Raw genomic sequence first — 16957 nt, forward strand, 5'->3', positions numbered from 1 at the left:
ATACAGTAGAAAGGAGAGCTAGACTAAATAACATGAGTGAAACTAAAGACAACTTAACAATAAACCAAGGAATGAAAACACAAATCTAAATAAACTAAATAGAAATACACAAAAAAATAAAATCTAACAATAAGGAATGATCTTATATGGCAAGACCTTTCGAGCAATAATGAATACAGGTGACTGAACAGAATATGAACGGACCAGAGATGAAATAAACACACAGACAGGACCAAAACAACAAATTATGAAAACAGACCTCAAGGAAAGAACTGATATGGCAGAAACTATGACGCATAAATAAGCCAAATAAAACAATCCCAAACCAGCAGCCAAAACCCCCAAAAGACAAGAATTATGACAAAAAAGAAGAATTTTTTATTCATTCATTAGAGCTGCAGTGTGTAACTTTTATATAAAAAATGTGTCATGACAGTATGATATCAGACGGATCATCTGTGAAAAAACGAAAAAGAAAATCTCTTCTGCCCTCTCCCAAAAACTAGAAAAAAACTAGAAACAACCAATCAGAGCCAGGAGGCGGGTCTTAGCGCTGTCAATCACGCTCATGCTCTCTGCTGCAATACAGCTTATCCCCATCAGGAATGTTAGCACTGATGGTGGTGAATAAACGTTTTTCCTGGAACGGTGAGCTGTTTCTCCGCCATTAGCACATTTAGCAGCGCATTCACAAGAATGACTGACAGCGCTAAGATGCTCCTCCAGGCTCTGATTGGTTGTTTTTCTTCAGACAGCAACACATGGAGGAAGACAAATGTATTCAAAATGATCTGTGTCATATAACACTGTCACAACACGGTGATAGGTTTAACAAATATGTAAAAAAAAACATTTTTTTATAAAAAGTTACAGCTTTAAACAATTAATTTAGTTTATTAATTTGCTCATGTAGTGAAATTCTTCTACAAAAATTCACGAGTTCCTTCTCCAGATTTGTTTATGTATTTGCAACAACACCTGAACTCGTTGTTATGGAGACGGGCGGCGAGCGTCAGTCTGCATCACAGCGACCCAGAGTTTGTTGAGCAGGAGATTCGGTGCACAGCTGCTGCTCTTCGGCGGACTGGGCCCACAGCACCTGTCATCAGCAGCAAACAGAGGCTGGAGCCGGTTGCTTTCCAGTCAATAGACTGACACACTGGTGCCCCTCAGAGCTCCACCGTAAGTCGATTAGTCTAGACTTTGAGGTCTTAGAGGAGTGAGCTGCTTTGTCACCTGTGTTTGAGAGGTGCTTCCCTCACTCTCACCTGACAGATTTAAGCAGCCGGGCCACATAGATGGAAGCTATCTATCTAAGAAAGAAACACTGATCTGGCGGGACAGCTCTTGAAACAAATGGAAACAGTCACACATTTCCATATGCAGACAGACTGTAGTAGTAAAGCAGAAATTCATTTTGTTCACATACCAAATATATGTCAGCAGGCACAAATGAGACATGTAAATCATATTCCAGGTCACTAAACTGAGATAAAATTAAATTTTTCTAATAAGTTGAGGTGTTTAAAGAGGACCTACTGTGCAAAATTTATTTTTTGCACATTTTTATACTTCCATTTGGGTTTTACTGTTCGGAGCCCCCTACGGGGCCATGGAGGATTGTTTTCCCTTTGTGTTACCTCGCTAAACTTTTGTGTTCCTTTGTAATAGGTTTTGCGTTCTCCCGCAGAACGCGGCATAATTGAATACCAAAAGTCTTTCTTACAGTGGCCGCCGAACGTTTTGCTAAAATGTAAGGTTTTCTTAAGGTTTTTATATGTAACTCGTTTGTGAGATATCTGAAGTTTTTTTATAATTTTTTTTAAGGATAGAAATGCACCACAAACCTCTGTGCAAAATGCAAAAGTAAAACAGGCCAAACATGGGCTTTCCATCTCTTTCCATCTGTTCTAAGACATAAACAGAAACTTTCCGTAAGAAGGAAATAAATAAAAAATACATCCAAACTATTTGGGTGTTATTTTCACGGGGTAATAAAATCATATTTGACCGTTTTGATTGTGTCTTTTTTGTGTTGGTCTGAATGGTTCATAAAGAGCCGTTTTCAGTGCCGTTCCATCTCAACCTTATAAAAACAGACATAAGTAGTGAATAAATCCATTTTAAGTTGCACCAAAGAGTTAAGAATATATAAATATTCAGTTTTCACTGAGGCTCTTTAAATGTGTACATATGTGAAATTTTAAACTGACATTTGTGACTGTAAACAAAATAGACCAGCAAATATTGCAGTAAAGTTATAAACAGCTCAAGCGCTTAAAAAAACAAAACAAACAAAAAAAAACTACTCTGCTGTTTTTTGGCAATATGTTCATGATTTTTGGTGCCTGGAAAAATGAATATTCTGAATGTAAGGTCACAAATCAGCAAGCTCTCCACAAAGCACAGCCCGTTTCTTAGCAACCCCAGCCCGTCACCTAGCAACCCAAGCTGAGTTCCAGGATGTCTGATCAGCTGGGTTAACCTCTACATCACAAGTGTTTGGCTGTTGACTTACCATTTAGCATCTGTTGGCAGCCATTTTCACTTGAGTGTAAATGTTAAATTGGGGGCGTGGCCACAAGCAGTTTATTTGGATTTAAAGTGACAGGACGCCCTAAAACTGCTCAGAACAGGCAGAACTGAGCAGACTGAAATCTCATTGTCTAAGAATGATTTTGTTCAAAAATATGCAATAATCATGTTTAGCATCGTAGCTTGTTCAAGGAAGCATAATAGGTTACCTTTAAGAAACCTTCACATTCTTACAATGCATGTAAATGAGCATCCAGCATCTTGTGAAACTTAATTCAGTCTTTTGTGCGCTTGCCAAAATGGTTATTTCCGGGTGACTGGAAGCAGAAAATCCTCCAGGGCATGAGATGAACCCAAATATAAGCTCAAGAATTCACTCATCCATACCTGCTGGTTAGAGGGTTTCTAATGTTATCTGTATGCATAAGAAAAAGAAAGAGGCGATGCAGAGTGGGGAGAAAGGCATTGTTGTGGCCTAAATTCACAGATTTGAAAAAAGAAAAATACAATATATTAACATGTAAATGTGATGGAAGGTGGTATATTTCTGCATAAAACCTTTTTTATAAAGTGAATCTTGCATGTAGTTGCAGAAAGAAAAATAATACAGCAACAGAAAATCAGAAGCAGTTTAAAGTATGTAGCAGACTTTGTAAGCATATAGCAAACACCCAGTATCCTAACGTTGGTAAAATAAGTGAATATCTCACAAATATACTTTGGAGCAGGACTTTTTTACAGATCAGAAGACCTTCAATTTAGATTCAAGGGGAAGTTTTTGAGGCCTACTTTGTTGATTTACATAGAACTTTAGTCCAGTTGTTTGAGCATATGTACATGGCAGAAATGCTGCTTTACTTGTTTTGTAAATAAACAGAAAGTCCACCGAAGGACATTCTCTTCATTGTGAGGACCTACTTTTACTTTCAATGCCTAAATCCAAACTGAATTTGGGAAGAACTCTAGCTAAGCTAACTAATTTATTTATGACGATGCTAAGTTTTACTGTTTTGCTTTGAATGTTCTGCAAACTGTGTGTTGCTGCCAGGATATTTTTTTTGAATTTTAATGGCATTTTCCTGGTGAAATAAAGTTCAATAATAATAATGATAATAACAATGAAGAAGAAAATTCTAGTTCTTGGATGCCCCTCCTCTTTGCAGTGCCGCCCTGGGCCACCGCCCACATCAAAAATCACCAAAAATCAGTCAAAACTGAAATGTGGAGTTCAGGTGGAATAATAATAGCTAATAGTGGTTTTAGACTAAAAACATTTTAATATAAAATGTTGTTATAGTTAACTAAACCAATAAAAAACAAACTGAAATTGACAAAACATTTTCATTAGCTGAAATAAACAAAAATTTAATTAATTGGGAATACCGAACTGATGAGAAATTATGATTTTTTTCCTTGACACTAGGAGTTTACGTCAGCTGTTGACAAATTACGGTACTCTATTCTCATCCTGGCGGCGCTAGTCCTCAAAATGCTGTCGGCAAAAGAAGTGAGAAAACCCCAGAGACAGTTTGTTCAACAATAAATGAAAATGGTATCGTGACCCAATCAATGTAAACATAATCACAAGACAATACTTTGACTTTTTTGAATAGTGCACTTAAAAATTAACCAAAGTATAAAAAAACCTAAAACCACTACTACAATAAAAACCAAACAATATTTAACAGTAACAGATAAAACTATCAAACACACTCTAAAGTCTAATGAAAGCGAACTAAATTAGGCAAGCAAGACGTCATTATGAAATAAAACTATAAACTATAATGAAAAACTCAAAAGCTATAATAACCCTGATGCAGGCTGGCAAAAATGTCACTGCCTGTTGTTAGCTACATCAGCGGTTAACTTATAACCCACTAATAAAATCATCAGAGCAAAGCTCCGCTCCAACAAACCCACCAGCACAGCATCGTGTCTCCTCCTATTAACCAGGACGACACTGAGACAAAACTCCTGAATAATTAGACAGTGAACATCATCTGATAGAGACACGGCAGCCATTAGTGGACGGAAAAACTGCTAAGAAGTTCCCTCTCTGTGTCTGCCTCCTGCCTTCAGTCACTTACACACAGATTTCTGAAGATACATTGCAAAAATACACAAACTTACCAGTTTCTGGTGCAAATATTATAGTACACTTCAAATAAAACCAAACTATGATGGAGTATTAGGACCAAACTAAGAAAGAAAAAACAAAATAGCTATGAGAATAAAGTTCTACTAGAGTAAAGTCAAAATAATGAGAATAAAGTCATAAAATTATGATAATAAAGTTGTATGAGAATAAAGTTATACTAGAGTAAAGTCAAAGTAATGAGATTAAAGTCATACTATTTCTAGATTAAAGTAATAAAATTACAATAATAGTCGTACGAGAATAAAGTCATAATATTTCGAGAATAAAGTTGTAAAATTAAGACTTTACTCCCGTAATACTTTGACTTTATTTTTGCATTATTTCAACTTTATTTTCATAATTTAATTTTTAAAATGTTCTTAGTGTGGTGCTAATATTCCATAGAATCAAACTAATTTACAAGTAACTTTTTAGCAAGATAGTACTGGTACTATTTCCAGATTATTTCACTTATAAAAACACATCTTTGCCTTAAGAGTAAAATAATCTGCCAATTGTACAAGTACTTTTTCATCAATATTAAGGAATTATTGACTTAAAATAGGTTCATATTTTGCTGAAAAGTTACTTATAAGTTAGTTTGTCTTATTTCAAGTGTACTGAGATAAAACTAGACTAAAAATGCCTGTTAGGATTTAGTGTTTTTGCAGTGCATGGAAACCAGTGGTAGTGTGTCAGTGGGGAAGCTCTGACACAGCAGTGGGTCAGTGGCTGTACTGCAGTCTGAAGCCCACTGCATATCCATGCACCCTCCACTGCAGCACTTTGATTTCACATTGGCACCCCCTCCTTCTGCATTTCTACAGTAATGGCTCTGAGCAGCCTGCCCCATCATTACCCTTCTCACATGAGAACCTACTGCTGACATCTTTTATTGTACATCACACACACTCACACACACACACGCCGTAGCTTCACACCGGCACGCAAAGGCACACGTGTGTGCTAATAACACACTAAGGTACTTTATTTTAGAACGTAAATAGGACAGACGGGGCTGCCCTTCTTTTTCGTGTCCTCAGACTTGCTCATCTACTTTATCCCTTGCAGCACACACAAAAAAAAAATCATCAAAGTTGGTTTGTAGGACTCAGAGGCTGCTCCCAGCGGAGACAAACCTGGATGAGAGCCCCAAGAACCCGCTGCCTGCTGTAAGGCTGTGATTTATTGCTTTTGCGCCAAACAAAGGAGTTCACGGAGAAAGTCCTCTTCCCATGAATGCACTGCACCAAGAAGACCAAGAGTAATGAAACACGCTCGCAGAGAGAGTCACACCTCGATGCTGTCGCAGTGCTTTCTCTCTCTGTGTGCTGCGAGGTGAGTCATCGGCCCAGGGAAGCATAACCTCACGGCTCCAGCTAATCTCTGCTCTCCTCCTCCACCTTCTCTTCAACCTGCCAGCATCTCATTTTCTTCATGTTTGGAGGCAGCTGCTTAAACGCATGCAAGGCCTAAGATCCTAGCATAACCGCCTGAATCACAGGTTTCAGCAGAAACATCCTGCGATACAAAAGCAAAGCATTTTCCAATCTGTCTGCATAATCGCACATCTTCTCTTGCATTTTCGCGTGTGTGGTTTTAAAAACATTCATATCTCGTAAAGCTTCCGTATGTAACCTTTATAAATAATATGTTTTTTACATATTTGTTGAAACTGTCACCATGTTGTAATAGTAGAAGAGACAGATTATCTGTGAAAGAAAATCTAGCTCATCCACCTCCTTCCGCTGCTAAAATTAATATCTTCAGAAATGCACAACTCCCAGTCAAAAACACCCAATCAGAGCGAGGAGGAGGGTCTCTGTGCGGTCAATTTTTCTTGTGTATGTGCTGCTAAATGTGCTGATGGTGGAACAACTCCTCTAATGTTGAAAAACACAATTTCACAATTGCAGTGTTTCCATTAAAAAATAAATGCAATTAAAGTCAGATGTTAATAAATTTGTTATCAGGATAAGTCGTTAAAAAAAACACGCTGCGCCATCATCCTCCTGCCGCTTCCTGTCGTCTTCTTAGTCTTTTCCACCGTTAGTAACATCCAGATGTTAATCATGACTCATATAATGCAAAAAAAGTGTTTTTATTGAAGTTTTGCAAAATGCATCAGCACAAAATCTTTTTCTCAAAAAATGTGACTTTTTTCAAATTTGCTGTGTTTCCATTAAGCGACCATCTTTTCATAATTCCATTTTACGCCATTATATGGTCAATGGAAAGCTGCTCAGCATCTTTGTTCCCATATTATTTATTTTGAATATGTAAATGATACCTAGTTTCCCACTTATTACAAAATACATACATTTCACAATATTAAATAAAACTTAAGGAAGCACAATAACTATATAGCAGAATAACCAGAGAAACGGTGGAGGGCGAAGGTGATTCTCCTCCAGTCGTGGGACCTCTGCAGGCCCATCAGTGCAGCCCTTCAGCCCTTACAGACAATCTTTGTGTCAAAGTCATGGATCTGAGTTTTGAGTTCATTATCCAACATGCCAGATGATGTTCATCTGGGAGAATTGACACAGATTTAGTAATCTGGCATATTTGGCCTTTTTAAAAAAAAATCTTTCTCAGATTTTCAGCTTAACAAAACTGTGATGCTTTCAAAACAGGGCCGGATTTAAACGGATGAGGGCCACGAGCTGGAGCCAGTTTTGGTGCCCTATCAACTAAGAAAAAAAATATTTTATTAATTCAAATTACAGTCCTACACATCAGCAGGTGTAAATTTAAGGTTTAATAATTCCCCTAGCTCAGAACTCCGTTTTGCTCCCAAAGAAACCGACTATAACTTCGGACTTTTCAGATGGTCGAATATTGTTTATATTAATAAAAATCTGAAAATATAAATAGAAATCACCTAACTTGGACCTAAGACTTTTATATAAAACTCATATGTATAAAGTACAATGGTTGCAAATTAAAAATAAAATTAATAATTTATATATATTAATTTAAATTATTGAATTGATAATAATGATTGCAAATTAAAAATAAAATAAATACTGTATATACATATATAAATTATAATTGATATATATATATAAATTAGTATATTTATAAATTATTATTACATATGTATATAAAACATTTTATTTTGTTGTTTACCTGTTTTTAAACTTTCATCTTTGTGTGAATCTGTGTGCCTCGATTGCCTGTCATTTTGCTACACCTGAATTTTCCCACTGTGGGACAGTAAAATCTTCTATTTCTATTATTTGTAAAAGATTTGAAAACAACAAATCCCTTCTCTTGCCATTTGTCTTGGATTATCACATTAAATCCCAATAAAACACAAAATGTGAGAAGGTTCAAAGGTTATGGAGACGTTTGCGAGGCACCGTTCAATCTGGCAACCAGCAGGCCCATGAAACAGAAGCCCAGAGATGTAATTAAATCCTGCACACTCGCTCCCAGTCAGCAGGATACGGACAAGAGGCGGACACAAAAACTAATAAACACAATGCCTTTCTGAACCGCACACAGCTGATAATATGCCTCTGCTTCCACTTGGATCGAAGAAATATCCAAAGACCCAACTCGACTTGGCGCTAACACACAGGTCAGATAATTGACAGCAGAACACATTCAAAGCCATGCTCTGGCATAATAAGGCAGCCATTACTTTAGGCAGTTTCCATCCTACTTCTTCCAAGAATTAGCAAACAAAAGATAGTGTTTTTACTCTTGAAATACTTAGAATAGCTAAAAATCAACCCATACCTTCTTCAAATTAATATGAAAGATGCTACAGTCCAAAGAGCGTCCATTTGGTATGAGCCCAAATAAAACTGCATGTCATTAAATTTTAAGCAGACTTACGTTGCCTTGTTAGCGAGCTGCATCTCCTGTGGAAGCTCTGTGACCATTCTGGCAGTGTGTGCTGCTATGCTTTGTTGTGTGTGTTGGTTTATTTCTGTCAGCCTGTCTGTTTGTGTGTGTCACTACCCAGGGACAGACCACTGGGATGGCTGTCTCTGCGCTGACTTTGCTGTCATAAATTAAAAAGGCCTCCTTAACGGTCTAGAGAGCATATCAGCTTTTCTGTCCCATCACATCCATGTGACCCCTGCCCCCCAATGGCTGGTCAGACTGCCAAACACACTTGCACTGCATGTAAAGACCCCCCGCCCCCCCGCACTCGGCTGCAGTGTTAGAGTGATCTCCAGAGGTCCAACATACAACACACACACACACACACCCCTGGACAGACATCGCCTCACAGCCGTGACACATTCACGAGGCGAAGGGCTGACACACAGTGACACAATCGACTGCAGTGAAGCTCCTCTAGTTGTTCTTCAGGAGACTGGCTCAGCGAATCTCATTTTATGCTCCTCTTTTTCATTTTTAGTGTCAACCTTTTCCCTCCTCCCACATCCTCTTTTATTTCTAAAGGTGACCTATTATTCTTTCTTGGTTGGGAAAGGCCTATGGGCAATACAAAACACATTTCATTTTCATTTTCTGCACAAAATCCTTTTTAGATAATGATCTAGTCTCCTTTCAGAATGAGCAGTTTTAGAGACTCTTGTCACTTTAAATTCAAATAAGCTGCTGCTGGTCACGCCCCCAATTCAACATGGCGTCAAACAGATGAATAGTTATAAAACCATCAAAGTTGTACATTGAAAAAACAGTCTTACAAAGTATTTTCCTTGCACCACTAGTTTCAAGTACAATTAAATCAGTACACTTGAATTAAGACAAAACTATTCTACAACTGTACATCTATGAAAAGCAGAAGTGGAGCCTCCTGCACAACCAACAAGAATGCAGAAAGTGGTTTCTGAATGGTAAGGGAATAACAAAGCACTTTTCCAGCAGCCATTGCACAGCGCAAACAAACATGCTGGAGCTTATCTTTTGGTTGATAGGTGAATGGCTGAGGTTGCTAAGAAACGGGCTGGGATTGGCTGGGGTTGCTAGGTGACCACACAGTGCCTTTCAGTTGTGACTTTACATTTCAGAGGTTTTTGAAACTTAGTTCATTTTCCAGACACCAAAAAATTTAAGTGCTATTATTTCCCTTATAACTGGAACTTAAACAATCTCCTATATTGAGCTGGAAAGTGACTTGTGAATTTCATCTTATTTCAAGTGTACTAAGATATTTGCACTAGTCACTACACCAAAAATAATAGGCACAATTTTGAGTTTTGCAATGTTTTTACTCCTATGCAGTCAATTTATCCTTATTTTACCAATTTGTTAATGTTTGTATTTCAGCTTCTTTTTTTTTGCATTGTCAAAAAAAAGCAATGCAATTGAACTCTCAAAACATTTTGGATTTTTTTTTTCATAATTTTATGTGAAATTAGTTACATGTACTGTGGGCTCACCTTGTGTTGAACATAGGATTCGTGTACATTGGGGGTGGACACAGAGGCTGCTCTGGGGGTACGGAGAACCCCACTTTCTTGCTCTGTCCTGGGACTCCATCTGTGGATGCAGAGGAATATTTTAGTATTTTCTTTATTTACACATCATCCTGTAGGTGTGGCATCACTCCTACCTACAGAAACTCACTCAGCCAAAAAGGTGGGCTATGATAGTACATTGTAAAAGTATTTATCATCAGAATTTTGTTTACATTGTGTCATGATTAAATAGATAGATGAACCTCTAAGCAGTTAATTTTAACTGTTCCTACAGATTTGGGTTAAAATAGGTAAATATGCTTTGTATGTTTAGAGCTGTTGTCTATTATAAAGGTAGCCTGGTAAAAACCAGTCCCTTGCTCTACGTTTTGCTTCGTTGAGAAGCGATTGCTTGCTGGAGCCGTGGACAGTTGAACTTTTGAATTTCACCCGATCGCTAACGTTTACCCGTGACGTATGTAAATGCGCCACTTCGGACGTGGCCTGCGCTGTAAACAACCGGCCTCCACTAAGAAGAGAGAAGTGCAGAGCCGAGCGGCTGTTAATGTTAATTCAACATTTGGGAGCGTGACCAACACGGACTGAATGACTTCGTTCACTTCCTCCGTCGCCATTGCTAAAACTGCAGGGGAATACGATTCTAAAACAGCGCAGAAAATCTACGTCATCGTTTACGACGGCTCCTTTTGTTCACTGATTGGCCCGGTTGAAATTCTACCGGAGAAATCCAGGATTCTTCCAGTCTGTACTTTGCTCCATTCATCTTACTATAACTGTGACCAGTAGTGATACTCGATAACTGATACGACTGATTTCCTTTCTGAACTATATAAATAATAATAATAACGGAGTAAATCTAAAATAAGCGTTGCTGTTTTCTAATACGGGTCATTCAAATTGAAATTCAGAGTAAAATATTTAGTTCAACAATTATTAATGATAAAAAAAAAACTTTATTTCAAAATGTAGGTATTTATTTTTATTGAGTGACTGGGCTTCTTATGGTGAAAGGAAAAGTAGTTCCCCACCAACCAACTAAAATAGACAAGATCTCAATAATATAGTTTCTGTCCACTGTATTTTCGTTAATGGTATACGTTACCTCAAATAACCGAAGTATTAAAAGTATCAGTGTTTTCAAATAAGAATTGATTTTAGAGCATTTCTGGTACCCCTGTCCCTGCTGAAGAAAATTGTCCCCCTCAGTATGAAGCTGTGTCCCCTACATTTTCTGTGACAAACTGTAAATAGAACATCTTCGTTTTTTCTTTTAGTAATGGTTTTCTACTCTTCCATAAAGTCCAGATTTGTGGATTGCAGGTCTAACAGTTGTTCTGTCAACAGATTTCCACCTGGCTCTCTGCTGCTTCTCCAGGGTTTTTTCTTCACATATGCGCTATTTTGTGTTGGTTTAATACATAGGTCCAAATATAATCAATGTTTTAAAGGTTTAATACTTTTTCAGGTCACTGTGAGTGAAACGGTGCAAACTGCTGCCACGTCAGGCCATATGTTGTAGCAGGCTAGTTAGCAGCTCTGGCTGCTCGATAATCCCCTCAGTCACCCGGATTTAAGAGGCTATTTTTGCAGACTCTTAGTCTGAGTCTCTGGCTTACTGATAAGCAGTTATTCTGTCTTTGTCATTTTTCTTTGTTTTGCTTCACATGGTGAGTTCAACGCATCCAAAACTACGTGGCGATTAGGTCTGCAATTTACGATTATTTTAGTCATCAGTTATTCTGATGATTAAATTTAATATTCAAAAAATACTTTATTGAGCCCAAAATGAAATTAAATGTTGTTGTAACTCATATTACTTTAAAGTATTCAAAGAGGTATTGCAGATGGTGTTGGCCGTTGACAGGAAAGATCTCCTGTAGCGGTCTGAATTACAACGAATTGGAACATACCTCTGACTAAAGACACTCAATTTTGTTCGATTAATAAATTTTTTAAATTTAATGGTACATTCTGCAGGTTTTTCATTTAACAAGTTAAGAATTTTTTTCTTTAATATTAGAAATAATTCAATCCCTTTTTTAAAAAAAGAAAATAATCGCTTTTTGCCTGAAATGTAATAACATTACATTCTTTTAGTGCATGCTTGATCTTGATCATTTGTAGGATAAAATGCATCTGCAGCTAAAAAAATACTTGCACAAGATCAACATGTGCTTGACTTTATATCAGTACAGTGTAGGACTGATATATTGATAATTATTTGGATTGACCAATATTTTCATAGCAAAAAGTGCTTTTCAAGAGGATTTCTTTTTATTTAAAATTATGCCACTTAAAAATTTCTGGGTAGAAAATATTTATGGACAAAGCAAATGTTTTTCTTCATTTTAAGTGGAAAATGTAAATATTTTTGTACAGTTTTGGCATAATTACTACTCTGATAATGCTGATCTTTCACCAAGTGGCTTTTTATTTTACTCTGTATACTCCAATTAATAAATTACTAAATTAGTTGATGATTATGTCAATAAATGATTAATCTGATTAATAGGCTTGTTACGGTAACAAATTTTGCTGGACAATAACTCGTCCTAGAAGTTACTGTGATAAACAATATCGTTTTGAGACCATTGCTAAGCGATATAATAGGGTATAATAGTGCAATAATGTTTGGTCAAAGATGAATAAATTCTAATGAACATTTAATAGTAGAACTGGAAGACACTTTACATATCCAAAATAAACAAACAAAACAACAGAAACAACAAATAAAATGAATAAAAGCACAAATATCCTTCAAAAAAGGGCTGGTTGAGATCAAAACACCAGACTGAAGACTTTTGTCAGCCAGAGTTTGATAGAGAGAAACAATAAATCATGTAAATGGGAATTATTGAGCCCATTTTAATTTATCATGCGATTAATTGATTTATTGCTTATTGCGACAGGCCTGCTGATAAATTGTTTCAGCTCTTGTGCACAGGCTGTCCGCACTTAACAGGTGCCTGATTGAAAAATTAAACAATACTGCTAATGCATTTTCTTTTTTAGTCTGGTGGTAATTATCAAAAATAAAAGCTACTTCAACTGTGTGTACCTTCTCCATCCAACAGGAAGCAGGTCAGCAGGCGGGGACACACCTCCTCCAAAACGGAGCAGAACGAGCAGAAAGCAGTGGGCCCTTTAGAGGACAGGTGATTTAGGAACACCTCTGCCCGTCCACTGCTGGACTCCTGTCCCAGGATCTCCTTGTACTCCACCAGTGAGAAGACCTTGTCGTACACCAGGTAGGGCAGCACGGCGTTGACATCCAGCTCACTGAGGATCTGCTCTCTGTGCTCTTTGAGGATCTTCGCCGCCCATCTCTTCCTCTTCCTGGTGCATGGCCTCTTGCCAGATTTCTGCTGCTGCTGCTTCTTCTGCTTCTTCACAAACCACTTCTTGGAGCCGCTGCCAAACATCTTCAAGTCGTGGAGGCCCACCAAAACTTCTCCCACCGCTCTGTCAGCACAACTCCCAAAGGAGAGGAAGTGCATATTTCCTGCCAGCATGAACACTCTGCCACATATTTCTTTGCGCTAACCCTTTGTTGTCGTCTGAGTCGTTTATCTGGGGCAGGAAGAAACAATCTGGACACTAGCTGATTTTTAGCTGGGTACTTAGCAGCTCTAAGAAGATTAACAGCCTCTTAAGTACTGCCATGCACACTGCTCTACGCTCCTCACACATCCTAAACATGTTGTGCATTGTCTCTTCTCTTGTTGGTAGATTAAGACATTCATTGAAGCAGACTTTAAAGGGGAAGTATTATGCAAAATTAACATTTTGAACATTTTTGTACTTCCATTTGGGTCTCAGCTGCTTCTAAAAACAGTCCAAGTGCTTAAAAGAGCCACCCAGATGTTTTTTGTGGCAATAAATTAATGTTAAATGAGCCTTTTCAAAAACATCTGGAATGTAACATTACAAATCAGCAACCCCAGTGAAGCCCAGCCCCGTTACCTAGCAACACCAGTGGAACTCCATCCGTCACCTAGCAACCCAGGCTGAGTTCAAACATGATTGGTCATTTGTTTTTACTGGTGTACAATGGCTGCTGGGGGAGGGGGGGGGGAATGCAAAAAAACAAGTGTTTAGTTTTTTAATTACCATCCAGAAACCCTAACCCTTGCAGCATTGTTGTTGGTTGTGCAGGAGGCTACACTTAAGCTTATCAAAGATCTAAATTGTGCAAGTTTTTATACATCCATTTGGGTTTGAACTGCTTCTAAAAATAAGGCCAAGTGCTTAAAAACCCATGCAGTTTTGTTTTTTTGGCAATAATTTAATATTTTTTTGTGTCTGGAAAATGAGTCATTTCAAAAACCTACCAATTGCTAAGACACATTTAACTGGCACTGTTACCTAGCAACCTCAGCCGAGCCAAGCCCCGTTACCTAGCAACCAAAGCTGAGCTCCAACATGTTTGGTCTGGTGGTTTTATTGCTGTTCCCGCTGTACAACGGCTGCTGGAAAAAGCAAGTGTTTTGTTGTTGGCTTACAATTCAGAAGCTGTATTCTTGTTAATTGTTGTGCAGGAGGCTTTATTTCTGCTTTTCAAAGATGCACGGTTGTATAATTGTGCATCTTTTTGCAGCCATTTTCATGTACGAGTGTAAATGTTGAGTTGGACGGCGAGGCCAGCAGCAGATTGTTTGGATTTAGTGACAAGATGCCCTAAAACTGCTCAAAATAGGCAGAACTGAGGAGACTAAAATCTCTTTTTTTTTAAGAATGATTTTGTGCAAGAAAATGTAATGAATATGTTTTGTATAGAGTAGACCATAGACCTATCCTAGCCTGTTCAAGGAAACATATCAGGTCACCTTGAAACCATCAGGCTTGAAAAACCATCTGTATTCTTCCTTTTTCCTTCCCAGCTCCTTCTTGGAGAATATTTCAGAAGTTATTTCGGTCCTGCTGACTGGCCCGAAAAGCTCCAGGGACTTTAAAACAAGGTTAGTGATTCAACTCCTCCACTCATTGTGGAAAACTTGTGTAAAGTGAATGAGACGTACAGCTAAGGTCCCTCCTGAGCAAGAAAGTTGCAGCATTTATCAGTCCATTGATCAGCTCTCCAACAACTTCACCTTCCTGGTTATTGCTGTGAATGTGACACCCGATTAAAGCAAGATTAAAACCCGTTCCCTATGTGCACCGACCCGTCACGCTGAACCGCAGAGAAGCATTTAACATGTAATTGGATGGAGCAAGGGCGTTTAAAGGGGGAGCTTAATGTATTGTACTGAAAATCTATAAAAATAGGAATAAAAGCAGCACAAATCGATACGACCTTGGACCAAATTTTTATCCAGCTTCTGTGACGGAGGTGAGGATGAGCAGCTCTTTTCCATAAGAGGGTGCCATTTCATCAGCCGGTTTCACTTAAACTAACCAGAAAAACTCACAATTATAATTTTTTTTCACATAGAAAAAAACTCATTGGGACTAAAAATGTGCGACCAGTTCGACTCAATATGAATTTACAACAAATCAATATTTTTTCATGTCTGCTGAGACTAAATTATGTTTAAAACGGAACGATTTTAGGTATTGTTTTTGATTTTGTTATGTTATAAAGCTGAATTTAAATGTACTTTTACATCATAAACTCCTTTATGGGAGTTTATGATGTAAAAGGCCCACTTTATTCCAACACCCCTAAATAAAATTCAACAAAATCAGTTTCCTAAATAAGTCAAAAAAGTATTAAATTCACATTCCACAATTATTTAACACATATTTTGTTTATGATCACCTAATCCTAGTAAAAACATACATATATATTTAATTGAGTCAGAAGAAAAATAAAAAAGGCTAAATAAAAATAAAAAAAGTCAGAAAAAAGAAATAAAAAGTAAAGGGGGAAAAAGGAAAAGAGAAAGAAAATATGACAAAATGAAAAGAAAGAGAGAAAGAAAAAGAATTAAGATAAAAAAGGAAATGACAAAAGAAAAGAAAAAGAGAAATAAAAAGGAAAAAAGACAAAAAATTGACATAAGAAAAAAGAAACCGAAGAAACAAAAGTAAAAAAGGCAAAAAAGAAAAATAAGAAAAATATTAAAATCCTATATGAATGAATGTTGCAATAAACCCTTTTTCTTAATCTGAAATGTATTTGATTCATAAATAAACTGATCTCCAAGTCAGTGGAACAATCACCAAGCATAACAAATATTAAACTTATTCAAGTGAATAAGCAAGCAGTGCAAAGGCTGAGAAATTCACATAATTACACGACACACACAGAAAACTGCAGACTGTTTGAGAGCATTTAACATTTCAGTAGAGCGGCCTGCCTTATCAGTCAACCAATAAATCCAATTTATGAGTTTGGATGAACTCGAGTGCAGTTTTAGTCTAAAAGCGAGCTGCACCAGAAGGGGCTGACAGCATAAATTTGAGAGCCTTCGCTGCACAAAACCTCACAGGTCCTTACATAATCAAACTTCCCCAAGTCAGATGAAATATTTTATTACAGGTTGAACACGAGCAAACAATAAAGTCATGATTTTTAAAACATATTCCAAAATTTCACACAAATATATCTGCATGGTGATGAAACTGATTTAAAGCAAGTTGGTTCATTTGCAAATGAAGGTGGCTTGAATCCATTTACACCTACAGCAAACAAATAAATTACTTACTGCACTGCAAAAACACAAAATCTTACCAAGTAATGTTGGTCTATTTTTTATTTTAAAACACAAAAAGTGAGACAAAACCTGGCTTACAAGTAACTTTTCAGCAAGATAGAGGAGCTTGTTTTAAACTAATAATTCTTTAATATTGATTAAAAAATGCTACTTTCATTCACAGATTATTTCACTTATAAGAAAATGTTTTCCCATGTTATGAGTGAATTAATATTAAGGAATTA

This window comes from Xiphophorus hellerii, chromosome 2 (assembly GCF_003331165.1).
Source record: "Xiphophorus hellerii strain 12219 chromosome 2, Xiphophorus_hellerii-4.1, whole genome shotgun sequence".
Lineage (NCBI taxonomy): Eukaryota > Metazoa > Chordata > Actinopteri > Cyprinodontiformes > Poeciliidae > Xiphophorus > Xiphophorus hellerii.